Consider the following 9,048-nt stretch of genomic DNA (forward strand, 5'->3'; position numbering starts at 1 on the left):
GTGTTGATGTGACCAGCTCATGTTTCATAATGTTTCTCTGTTGATCTCGCTGCGGCATACCACAGAGACAGCCCCATGGTGGCCTCCATCCCAACTGCCACCATAATGCATTCCACAGGAAAACATAATTGGGACACAGAGGAGTCATGATCACAGAGCACCAGTGCTCCTATCCTACTCCCACTCCTCTGGGAAAAGGTTCCCATGCAACTCTGCACAGACCACTGTTAATCCGGCCATTTTCACAACTTCACTGTCAGTGCTGGATGAAACAGAAATGCATTCCCATCTCAGGGCGTTAGTGTTCCTGCTGGCTTCATACATGCACACACAAAGTCTCTTTTAGGGCTGGTAGCTTGATGTATGAGCCACGGGAGCATCATGTTTAGGATGGAGTGGGGGCGTGTCTTATGCATCTGCCAAACGCTGCACAACTGACGCATGGTCCGAAATAATGAAGGGAGCAACAGTCGAGTTTATTAGGAATGTAAGAGTCACACAAAAACTTTAAAGATCAAAAAAGACAGAATGAAAGGTACAGACAATGTTTGATTGTTTTTAACACTTGGTTCACTTCATCACTTTGCTTGCTATAATTTTGCTCTTGTCTGCATCATGAACCAACAGCATCAGATCGAGGGCGATCTGTCTGCCTTTCTGTCCTGGTCTTACGAGCGAGGTGGTAACAGGAAGAAGTCCGTCAACCAGTCGGTGAGGTTTGTGTACCATTTTTTTGTTTCTTTCTTTTTCACTTTATTTATAATTTCCAAGAGACTCTGATTTTGGGTTAGGGTTAGGGTTTATAAGATGTAAGGACAGTTAGCGTTTCCCAGACATAAGTCCTTGTATGACCAATTTGTAGTGAAAGATGTCGCACTACATGCCTAATCTTTAGATGTTCAGATGTTTTATCAGGATAATGTCTTGGTTTAGTGCTTATAGTTTGTAGTTTATTTATTTATATAGCACATTAATGACAACAGGAACATTGACCATAACTTATAATATTGGTACCAATATTATAACTGTACATTTAGGTAGAGCACACGAGAGGCAGGGCACACGCTTGGGTGTTCCTTCTGCTATTCACACAGTGGTTCAATTAGAAATTACATAAGCTGTGTAGGAGGAAGCTGTCATGGTCTACGGTGGGTGGCTGGAGTTTCCATTAGGCTCCTGAACTGACCTGGGATCCGCCCCTGGGCAGGGCCAACTCCAGCTCCTGCACACCTGGAGCCTATTGCAGGCTATCAAGCCAGAGGGATTTAAACCACACATCGATGTTCACTCACTGCCAGTTCGTCATCAACCCATGTTGGTAACAGGTCTTGTGTTTCAAGTTCTCGCTGTGCTTCATCTTACTAACTAAGACTCTTTTGTGCTACAGTCGCTGTACCCACCCTGGCTCACTCCACCTCCGGACTCGGAATACCTAGTGATCATTTTGGAAATCCCTCTGTGCCTCACCTGCCTGCCCTCCTGCCATCACACTCCATCTGGAGCCCCGGATCTCAGGTCAGCCTTTCCACGCCACTCAGCCTCCCCTGGATCTTCATCATCCCCCTCTCAAACACTCCAGGTCCCTAACTGCAAAGTAAGAATTGCTGCTCTTATACTGGCCACTTCTGAGCTGCCTTCACTACCTGCCTAACTTCTATATCCTCTCCCCTCAGTGTGACTGTTCCCCACTCAGCTCCGTTCCACTTCTCAGGCCTCGTTCCCTCGCCCTAGCCACGTTCCCCTGGGCACGCCACACCAAGGCTCCACGTCTCGTCATTTTCTGTCTTTGCCACGTTTCCCTTTTTTTTGTTCCCCTTGCACTTAACCGTAATAAACTATTAAATCATCTACCGTCTCCGCTCTGGGTTCCTGCACCTGGGTCCTATTCAGTACCGGCCATCCGTCGCCGTGACAGTACGAACTGGCCAACAAATGGACTCAGCAGACCCAGTACATGCAGCAGTCTTCAAGCAGGGAGCCATTTTAGGGGCTCATGAGCAAGCGTTGCAGGTTCTCGACACCCGGTGTCAAGCCATAGGCAAGACCCAGGCTAGGATCTTAGCTTCCCTGCAGGAGATTCAGTCGGCTCTTTCCCCTCCTCCAGGCCCATCCTGCGCGTCCCCTGCGCCCGTGGCAGAACCTCCCCAGTCTTCCCCAGCTCCGACCCCTTCGGGCTCCGTGTTTCGCGATGCTGCATTCCCAGAACCCGAGCCGTACTCTGGGGAGCGGGGCCGCTGTACGGCCTTTCTACTGAAATGTTCTCTCGCGTTCACGCATTCACCCCGTTCATTTACTAGCGAATCAGCTCGGGTAGCATATCTGGTGGCCAAGCTACAGGGCAAGGCGCTGTTATGGGCCGAGGCGTACCTGTCGGCTCACCCGCTCCCAACCTGCTCGTTTGATGATTTTCTGTGCGAGTTTAAAAAGACCTTTACTCACCCAGTATCGGAGGGTAGTTCTGATGAAAGGTTGCTCGGGTTGCAACAGGGGAGCCGGAGTGTCGCGGAGTTCATTATCGACTTCCGTACTGAAGCCGCCGAGGCCAATTGGCCCGATCATGCCCTTCGTGGAGTGTTCCGTCGCGCCTTAAACGACGAGCTCAAAGACCAGCTCGCTTCCCGCGATGAGCCCAAATCCTTTGAAGACTTGGTCTCCCTTTCCCTTCGGATAGATAATCGCCTGAGGGAAAGGGAGGCAGAAAAGAACCAGAAACATCGTAAACCTGCGCCTCGTATGTTTTCACTTCCTCCACCGTCACGTCCGGTGTCAACATCCGCTCCCGTTTCCGTGGAAACGGACGCCGCTCCGGAGCCTATGTTAATCGGCCGCTCTCGTCTCACACCAGAGGAGCGAGAACGACGGCTTCGGTCGGGCGCGTGTTTTTACTGTGGCTCAGTGGAGCATAGGTTAGCGCAGTGTTCGGTTCGGCCAAAAGGCTACGCCCGCCGGTAATTTCGGGGATACAGGTGGGCGGATCCTCTTTCAGTTCCAAACCCCGGTTAATTCTACCAGTCACCCTGTGTCTAAATAAGGTTTCTCACCCCCTCCATGCTCTCGTTGATTCCGGAGCAGAGCAAAATTTAATAGATTTAGCTCTCGCTAGACGCCTTCATTTGCCACTCAAGACTCTCGATCCTCCCATCCCTGTTACCGCATTAAATGATCAAATATTCTCTCAGATAACCCATCAGGCTGGCCCCGTAACCCTCGTCACCTCTGGAAACCACCATGAAGCCATTACCTTATTCACCTTCTCTTCTCCTGATTCACCACTCATCCTAGGCTACCCCTGGCTACAGAAACATAACCCTCATATAGACTGGTCTGGAAGTAAAATCGCTAGTTGGAGCCCCTTTTGTCTAGCCCACTGCCTCAAGTCTGCCCTACCACCGGGGGCCCCTGACACTAACACCTCGGGCGTTGATCCGGTTGACCTCACACTCGTCCCACCTGAGTACCATGACCTCCAGGAAGTTTTCAGTAAAGACAGAGCGTCGTCCTTACCACCCCACAGGCCTTATGACTGCGCTATCGACCTTCTACCTGGTGCTCCGCTTCCCTCTAGCCGGCTATTCAACATCTCCAGACCAGAAAGAGAGTCCATGGAAAAGTACATCCATGAGTCATTAGCTGCAGGTATCATCCGCCCATCCTCCTCTCCAGTGGCCGCCGGCTTCTTTTTTGTGGAAAAGAAGGATAAATCACTCCATCCATGCATAGACTACAGAGGGTTAAACGACATCACCATTAAAAACAAATATCCTTTACCCCTTATCAGCTCAGCCTTCGAACCCCTCCATGAAGTCACCGTATTCACCAAACTGGATCTCCGCAATGCCTACCACCTTGTCCGCATCAGGGAAGGGGACGAATGGAAAACGGCTTTTAATACGCCCCTAGGTCATTTTGAGTATTTGGTCATGCCGTTTGGGTTAACCAATGCCCCCGCTGTCTTTCAGAACCTGGTCAACGACGTGCTCCGTGATTTCCTGAACCAGTTTGTCTTTGTTTATCTTGATGACATACTCATTTTCTCCAAGACCCCCCAGGAACACCATGTCCACGTCCGAGCAGTCCTCCAACGCCTCCTGGAAAACCGACTTTACGTCAAAGCCGAGAAATGTGAGTTTCATGCACAATCTGTCACTTTTCTTGGCTATATACTCGCAGGAGGGCAGGTGAAGACAGATCCAGCCAAGATCCGCACGATCCTAGAGTGGCCCACGCCCACGTCACGCAAGCACTTACAATGTTTCCTCGGCTTTGCCAATTTCTACCGGAGGTTTATTCGCAACTACAGCCAGGTAGCCACTCCTCTCACTACACTCACATCCACCAAAAGACAGTTCATCTGGACACCTGAAGCTGAGGTAGCATTCAGGAGGCTCAAGCGCCTATTTACTTCAGCTCCAGTATTGTGTCACCCAGATCACTCCAAGCCATTTGTTCTAGAGGTAGACGCGTCCGACGTCGGCGTCGGAGCGGTCCTTTCACAGCATTCAGGTTCCAAGGCCAAGTTACACCCATGTGCCTTTTTTTCACGTCGACTCTCGTCAGCTGAACGCAACTATGATGTAGGAGACAGAGAGTTGCTGGCTATTAAGTTAGCCCTGGAAGAGTGGCGTCACCTATTGGAAGGAGCTGAACACCCATTCACCATCTTCACAGATCATAAAAACCTTACTTACCTCAAAACAGCTAAGCGTCTAAACGCCCGCCAGGCCCGTTGGTCTCTGTTCTTTGATCGCTTCAAGTTTGCCATCTCTTTCCGTCCAGGTTCCAAGAACGCCAAGGCTGATGCCCTGTCTCGTCTTTACGACCCAGACGCTGAACCCACCGAACCAGCTCCTGTGCTTCCTGCCTCCTGCCGCGTAGCGTTTTTATCCTGGGACATAGAGGAATCCATCCAGCGTGCTTTACTGGATGAACCAGACCCTGGCACAGGTCCTCCGGGCCGCCGCTTCGTTCCCACAGCAACCCGTTCGGCTGTAATTAAGTGGGCTCATACCTCCCGGTTTTCCTGCCATCCTGGAATCGGCCGCACCATCGCACTACTACGTCGTCACTTCTGGTGGGCAACTCTGGAACATGATGTGCGGGACTACGTCTCTGCCTGTGACGTGTGCGCCAGGAACAAGACCCGAAATCAGTGACCATCCGGTCTTCTGCAACCTCTAGCCGTACCTTCTCGTCCTTGGTCCCACATTTCCCTGGACTTTGTCACTGGAATGCCTAGGTCAGCAGGTAAAACAGTGATACTCTCCGTGATCGACAGGTTTTCAAAAGCAGCTCACTTCGTTGCCCTGGAGAAACTACCCACTGCCACGGAAACTGCAAGACTGATGGTTGACCACGTCTTCAAACTCCACGGGATTCCTGCCGAGGTCACTTCTGACAGGGGACCTCAGTTTACATCCCAGGTTTGGAAATCTTTCTGCTCTGCCCTGGGTGCTCGAGCCAACCTCAGTTCTGGTTACCACCCTCAAACCAACGGGCAGACTGAGAGGCTCAACCAAGAGCTGGAGTCCATGCTCCGCTGCATGGTTTCCCATAACCCGGCTACCTGGTCAGCACATCTCCCATGGGTGGAGTATGCGCACAATTCTCATGTTTCCGCATCCACTGGTCTCTCTCCATTTGAAGCGTCCCTGGGCTATCAGCCTCCCCTCTTCCCTGAGGAAGAGGCTGATTTGGCTGTGCCTTCCGTCCAGCACCATCTCCAGCGCTGCCGCCGCGTCTGGATTCGGACCCAGGAGGCACTGAAGAAAGCTGCTGCCCGCCACTGCCGCTATGCAGATCGTCTACGGTCGCCAGCTCCTCGGTACGCTCCAGGGCAGAAGGTGTGGCTGTCGGCTAAGGATGTTCCCCTTAAAGTTTCCTCCCGCAAGCTGGCTCCTCGGTTTATTGGGCTGTATGTCATCCACTCGGTCATCTCGCCCTCTGCTGTGAAGCTCGAGCTTCCTCCCAGTCTGCGGATTCACCCGGTTTTTCATGTTTCCCAAGTCAGGCCTGTGCTGTCCAGCGTGCTGTGCCCGCCTTCCGACCCCCCTCCGCCCGCCCGGCTCATCGATGGTCATCCGGCCTATACGGTTCAGCGGATCGTTGACGTCCGTCGCCGTGGTCGGGGTCGCCAGTTTTTGGTGGACTGGGAGGGGTATGGGCCTGAGGAACGTGCCTGGGTTCCTCGCTCGTTTATCCTTGATCCTGCTCTTGTCTCTGATTTTTTCAGGTCACGTCGCGGGCTGGGGACCGGTCGGCCGCCAGGTGGCGTCCCTTGAGGGGGGGGTACTGTCATGGTCTACGGTGGGTGGCTGGAGTTTCCATTAGGCTCCTGAACTGACCTGGGATCCGCCCCTGGGCAGGGCCAACTCCAGCTCCTGCACACCTGGAGCCTATTGCAGGCTATCAAGCCAGAGGGATTTAAACCACACATCGATGTTCACTCACTGCCAGTTCGTCATCAACCCATGTTGGTAACAGGTCTTGTGTTTCAAGTTCTCGCTGTGCTTCATCTTACTAACTAAGACTCTTTTGTGCTACAGTCGCTGTACCCACCCTGGCTCACTCCACCTCCGGACTCGGAATACCTAGTGATCATTTTGGAAATCCCTCTGTGCCTCACCTGCCTGCCCTCCTGCCATCACACTCCATCTGGAGCCCCGGATCTCAGGTCAGCCTTTCCACGCCACTCAGCCTCCCCTGGATCTTCATCATCCCCCTCTCAAACACTCCAGGTCCCTAACTGCAAAGTAAGAATTGCTGCTCTTATACTGGCCACTTCTGAGCTGCCTTCACTACCTGCCTAACTTCTATATCCTCTCCCCTCAGTGTGACTGTTCCCCACTCAGCTCCGTTCCACTTCTCAGGCCTCGTTCCCTCGCCCTAGCCACGTTCCCCTGGGCACGCCACACCAAGGCTCCACGTCTCGTCATTTTCTGTCTTTGCCACGTTTCCCTTTTTTTTGTTCCCCTTGCACTTAACCGTAATAAACTATTAAATCATCTACCGTCTCCGCTCTGGGTTCCTGCACCTGGGTCCTATTCAGTACCGGCCATCCGTCGCCGTGACAGAAGCTGGCAGGGTAAAGACCATTTAATATCCAGCTCTTATTCATTCAGACATTTTCATTCTCACATCTAAAAACATTCAGGCTGCAGTGCAGTGCACGAGTGCAAACATGTTTAGGGAGTTCAAATTCAAATTTTTATTTGTCACGTACACAGTCATACACAGTACGATATGTAGTGAAATGCTTGGACAACTGCTCGTGACCTAAAGAAAACAAAAAAAGGAAAAGGCTATGAATAAGATAGGAAATAAATATGAAAAATTAAAAAGGGTAAATTTAACTAGGAAGGAATAGAATATAAATTAAGGTTAAAAATGAAATAACTATACAACACAAATTAGAATGAAGGGTAAATTTAACTGGGAAGAATAAGATAAAGATAAATATATAAATTAAAGTTGAAAATAAAATAACTGTACAACAAAATACACAATACACAATATAGAACTATATAAGAATGTATGAAGAAATCTAAATATAAATAAATATATACACAATAACAGCAGCTGTACAAGTATTAACCGGAAATGAAGAATATAGTGACCAGTGTTGTGCAAAACCAAAGTCCAGAAAGTCCAGTGTGTGTGTAAGAACTGTATGTGTGGGTCAGTACTGTGTGGTGGTGTGATTGAGAGACCGTATCGCCTGCGGGAAGAAGCTCCTCCTCAGTCTCTCTGTGTTGGTCTTCAGGGAGCGGAATCGCTTTCCTGACCTCAACAGAGAGAACAGTCTGTTGTTGGGATGGCTGAGGTCCTTCACGATCTTCCTGGCCTTGGTCCAGCACCGCCTGCTGTAGATTGAGTGCAGGTCAGGGAGCTCGGAGCGGATGGTGCGCTCAGCTGACCGCACAACCCTCTGTAGAGCTCGTCTGTCCTGCATGGTGCTGTTCCCGAACCAGGTTAAGATGTTTCCCGCCAGGATGCTCTCTATGGTGCACGAGTAAAAGTTCCTGAGCACCTTGGAGGGCAGTTGGAAGTCTCTCAAGCGTCTGAGGTGGTAGAGACGCTGTCGGGCCTTTTTCACCACGGTGTTGATGTGACAGGACCATGACAGGTCCTGCGTGATGTGAACTCCGAGGTATTTGAAGCTGTCCACTCTCTCCACTGGGCACTCGTTGATGACGGGGGTCTGGTAGTTCCTCTCCTGCTTAGTGCTGAAGTCCACTATCAGCTCCTTTGTCTTACTGACGTTTAGAAGGAGGTTGTTCCAGTCGCTCGCTGCGCCACTGTCACTGAGAAAGAGCCACATGTGGAGTCTACTGCAGTCACAATTCTCAGATGGTTTCAGTGATTTGAGTCACACAGAAGACTCGACGGCTGTGTGATTAGATCTTCTTCCAACAGCGCTCCGAGTTATCTCACGGGGTTGAAGCCTCACGTGGCACTGGAATATCCCCATTAGCAGCTGGCACATATGGCTGGAAGTTTCAAGTGGAGAAAAATCCATTTTACATGGTGAAAACACTGAAAGGGTCCTTACTTCAGCTGTAAATAAAATACACCTGAATCGCCTGCCTTGCATTAAACCAGAATTAAAATACTGACTCTCAAACCACCAGGGCCCCGTGGTGCAGTCCTGTTTGACCATTGCAGTCAGTCTCGAAGGAAATGAGAGCGCCACATTTAGTTTTTGCTGAGCTCATGATTTTCCAACACTTCTAAAGAAAGACACAGAATCTCAAGATAAGAGGGAAGTGATGACAGTGAGTTTGCTCTATAGTAAACTTTCTTTGCCTGGCTCAGCCAGTGCAGCATCATTTGAATGAATTTCTACTGAATGTTATCCATTTTAGACTGTCCTCACTTGGCCTGGCTGTGTTGATTGGTATTGCAGAGAGAGTCCAGACGAGACACAGTTATCCTCTATTGATCTACAGATGACTATCATGTAGGGTTGTTCAATGAATCCAAGCACAGGGGAAGCGTTTAGCTCCATGTGGTGTTTTTAAAATCAAGCTCTTCACTAATACACTGAACAAT

The 9,048-nt window shown here is 50.4% G+C and overlaps 2 long non-coding RNA genes across 4 annotated transcripts; both read left to right on the plus strand.

The window, feature by feature from the left end:
• The first annotated feature begins 1,139 nt into the window (after window positions 1-1,139).
• On the plus strand, window positions 1,140-1,848 carry LOC113012500 (uncharacterized). Of its 2 annotated transcripts, XR_003270703.1 has the most exons (3): window positions 1,140-1,314; window positions 1,388-1,594; window positions 1,674-1,848. It is a non-coding gene; the product is annotated as an uncharacterized LOC113012500 (long non-coding RNA). The 2 variants fall into 2 exon arrangements; XR_003270702.1 differs by lacking the exon at window positions 1,140-1,314 and having other exon boundaries at window positions 1,341-1,594.
• Window positions 1,849-6,272: 4,424 nt separating this feature from the next.
• On the plus strand, window positions 6,273-7,003 carry LOC113012226 (uncharacterized). 2 transcript variants are annotated; one of them, XR_003270666.1, is made up of 3 exons: window positions 6,273-6,469; window positions 6,543-6,749; window positions 6,829-7,003. It is a non-coding gene; the product is annotated as an uncharacterized LOC113012226 (long non-coding RNA). The 2 variants fall into 2 exon arrangements; XR_003270665.1 differs by lacking the exon at window positions 6,273-6,469 and having other exon boundaries at window positions 6,496-6,749.
• Window positions 7,004-9,048: the final 2,045 nt, after the last annotated feature.

Source organism: Astatotilapia calliptera, chromosome 19 (assembly GCF_900246225.1).
Source record: "Astatotilapia calliptera chromosome 19, fAstCal1.2, whole genome shotgun sequence".
Taxonomy (NCBI): Eukaryota; Metazoa; Chordata; class Actinopteri; order Cichliformes; family Cichlidae; genus Astatotilapia; species Astatotilapia calliptera.